This window comes from Rattus norvegicus, chromosome 10, assembly GCF_036323735.1.
Source record: "Rattus norvegicus strain BN/NHsdMcwi chromosome 10, GRCr8, whole genome shotgun sequence".
NCBI lineage: Eukaryota > Metazoa > Chordata > Mammalia > Rodentia > Muridae > Rattus > Rattus norvegicus.
In genome coordinates this window covers 81,324,739-81,328,151 of record NC_086028.1, presented here as the reverse complement: position 1 = coordinate 81,328,151, position 3,413 = coordinate 81,324,739, and the positions used below count along the sequence as shown (strand labels likewise).

The following is a 3,413-nucleotide window of genomic DNA, read 5'->3' as shown; positions in this document are numbered from 1 at the left end:
TATTTGAATGAGGGGGGCCATGTTCCACCCCAACAAGTAGCAAAACTTGGCAGCTTCAGCCATGTGGTTCTAACTTTAGAGTCAACTATACGAGAAAGAGGTCATGGAATCTCCTCTATGACTAGGGAAAGCCTTTGAGCCCAGCATGTCTCAGGAGTGTTCCTTCATAGAGGCCCAGAGAGGCCATAGTGTGAAATTGTGAAAGTGAAGCCTGGATTGCCTTGGAGACCCCAAGATGCTGGAGGTAACAGAGTCATGGGATTTCTGCAGAGAAAAGCTGCTAACAGGGGATGGAACCAGCCCAAGAGAAAATATGTTCCAGTCAACAAAGCTGAAAGGAGTTGGAGATCTGAAGAGCACTTTTTTTTTTTTTGACTGTGCTAAGTTGTTTATTGGATATGAATTTTACAAATATTACGTGGATTAGCGGTAACGGTGGAGCTGAAGAGTGTTGCGCCTTCTCCAGGCTGCACGGCGAGATCCACCAATGGTGTGGTGGAACTTGTGGCCCTTTCCAAGGCCGCGGCTCTTGCGGCCAGCAGATGTCAGCCCACGCATCTCCTTGTGCTTGTGGACTGGTTTGGTGATCCATTGGGTGTCGGGATTTCTTCTGATAGCTTTATGGAATGGATCAATGAGGATAACCTCAAAAAATTTATATGTGGAATCTTCACCCAGTAGGAATTCAGGACTCTCAAAGCTCCACAATGGCGCCCAGCTCTCTCCTCAGCAACAGACTGAAGGCTTCGGGCAAATTTCAGCTGGTTAACACCGTGGTGGACAGGCTTGCCGTAGGTTGCACCCTTAGGAACTGGGCGCTTGTGACCACCGCGGCGGACACGGATCCTGTAAATGACATAACCTTGCTTAGCCTTGTATCCCAGCCTTCGCTCCTTATCAGGCCGGGTGGGGCGGGGAGCCCTGTGCAGCGCACAGAGCTGGCGGTAAAGCCAGCAGCCAACCCTTAGAAGGAAGCGCATCACGTCGGACTGCTTCTTCCTCCACAGCTCCTGGATGTATTTGTATGCACCCATCTTGGCTCACCTGATGGCTGCCACTAGAGGAAAGGAAGAAGCCTTGAAGAGCACTTTTACATCAGATTTGGAGATGCAGAGTTTAGAGTTTGCCCGGATGGGCTTTTTTTTTTTTTTTTTTTTTTTTTTTTAATTTTACGGGAGGTAATGCTTAAGAGATTGCCATGAGTATCAGAGACTTTGGACTTTTAAACATTGTTGAGACTGCAGTAGACTATGGGGACTTTTGGAGGAGGACTAAGTTCATTTTGCATCAGGCTATGGCTATAAACCTACAGGGAGTGAAATGCAGTGGACCGAATGAACATGAGCTCCCAAAGGCCCATAGGGAGTGGCAGTATTAGGGGGTGTGGCCATGTGGGAGGAAGTGTGTCACTGGGGGCGGGCTTTGAGATTCAGAAGCTCAAGCCAGGCCCGGTGCCACTCTCTCTTCTTGCTGCCTTCAGATCCTGATGTAGAACTCTCAGCTAGCTCTCTAATACCAAGTCCATCTGTGTTCTGCTATGCTGCCTGCTATGACAATAATGGATTAAACTTCTGAGCTATAAGCCAGCCTCGATGACATGTTTTCCTTTATAGGGCTTCCTGCCCTGGTTGTGGTGTTTCTTCACAGCAATAAAATCCTAACGGGGGACAGTCTGTAAAAGCATTTCCAGAGAGGATTAAATGGGTGACTTGACCTGTTAAGGCTCAGGAAGTTTTGAGTGACAATATTCCTTCGAGGAAGGCAGAGGGCACACTCAAAATGTAAACAAACAACTAAGGAGCTATGGGGGGCGGGGGCTAAGACTATGAAGACTGTAAGCAGCTGCTAGAAGACAATGCTTTTCCCAGTCACAGAGCTGCTTGGAGAGAGAGAAGCCTGGCGAGTTCTGCAGTGAGCTCAGGGTTGCAGCTTTCCAGAGCTGTGTTGTGCATCAGCTTTTGGTGATGCCGCTGCCTTTGGCGTGTCCTTCTCCTGTAAGAAACCTCTCACCCAGATTCCCAATCAGTTCATTGCTTCACCAAGTTGGTTTTGGTAAAATCATGATGTTGGGCTGTGGTCTCTATCTAGAATGAACAAGCGTTTGTTGTCGGCTCCCTGATAAGAAGGAACAGAAAGAAAGACCCACCCAGAGTGTAGTTAGCACTGTCCCTAGGGCTGGAATTCCACTCTCCCAACTTCCTGTTTTGCTTTGACCTGAGGAACCCCCTTGGGTGCCTTCTTTGTGATGACTGACTAAACTTCTTAAACCATCTGTAATGGCATCTGATGCCCTCTTCTGATGTGTCTGAAGCCGGCTGCAATGACAGTGCAGTGAGTTCTGACTTCAGATGTGTCAGCTCTCCCCCCACCTCTCCCCATCAGCTCCCCCTCCCCATCAGGTCCCCCTCTCCTTCTTTCCATCAGCTCCCCCTCCCTCTCTCCCCATCAGCTACCCTTCCCTCTCTTCCCACAAGCTCCCCCTCCCCACTCCCCATCAGCTCCCCCTTCTCTCTCTCTACCAGCCCCCCCATCCCTCGTCCCATTAGCTCCCCCTCCACCTCTCCCTCTCAGCACCCCCCTCCCCATCACCATCCCTTCATTTGGGATCTTTCTTGGTCCTTTTGTCAGTTGATTCTTTTCTTCTCTGTTTTTGAGTTGTCCTAAGAAATGTTTTTCACCTTCTTTAAGGCAGAGTCTCTGCCTGGTGGTGGTGGTGGTGGTGGTGGTGGTGGTGGTGGTGGTGGTGCATGCCTTTAATGTCAGCACTTGGAGGAAGAGGCAGGAAGGTCTCTGTGAGTTTGGGTTCAGCCTGGTCTATAGTGCCAGTTCCAGGACACCCGGGGACTGTCACACAGGTTACACAGAGAAACCTTGTCTCAGAAAACAGTGACAAGAAAGAAAGAAAGAAAGAAAGAAAGAAAGAAAGAAAGAGAGGGCTGGAGAGATGGCTCAGCAGTTAAGAGCACTGACTGCTCTTCCAGAGGTCCTGAGTTCAATTCCCAGCAACCACATGGTGTCTCACAGCCATCTGTAATGGGATTTGATACCCTCTTCTGGTGTGTGTGAAGACAGCAAAAGTGTACTCATATACATAAAATAAATGAGTAATTCTTTAAAAAAAAAAGTAATCTAATAATGGTGGCACGTGCCTTTAATCTGAGCACGAGAGGCAGAGGCAGGCGGAATTCATGGCCAGCATGATCTACACAGTGAGTTACAGACCAGCCAGGTGATATGGTGGAACCTGTCTCAAACAAAACAAAAAAGTAAAACAAACGAAGATGATGATGATGATGATGATGATGATGATTATTGAGTGCATGAATGTTCACCAGCAAATGCCATGGCTTGGGTGTGGGTGTCAGAGGACAACTTGTGGAACTTGGTCCTGTTCTTGCACCCTGGGTTCCCAA

General features: G+C 48.6%; 1 pseudogene; it reads right to left on the bottom strand.

Annotated features, from left to right (window-relative positions):
* Positions 1-343: 343 nt before the first annotated feature.
* Positions 344-1,073, bottom strand: Rpl15-ps8 (ribosomal protein L15, pseudogene 8; annotated as a pseudogene).
* Between the last annotated feature and the right edge of the window lie 2,340 nt (positions 1,074-3,413).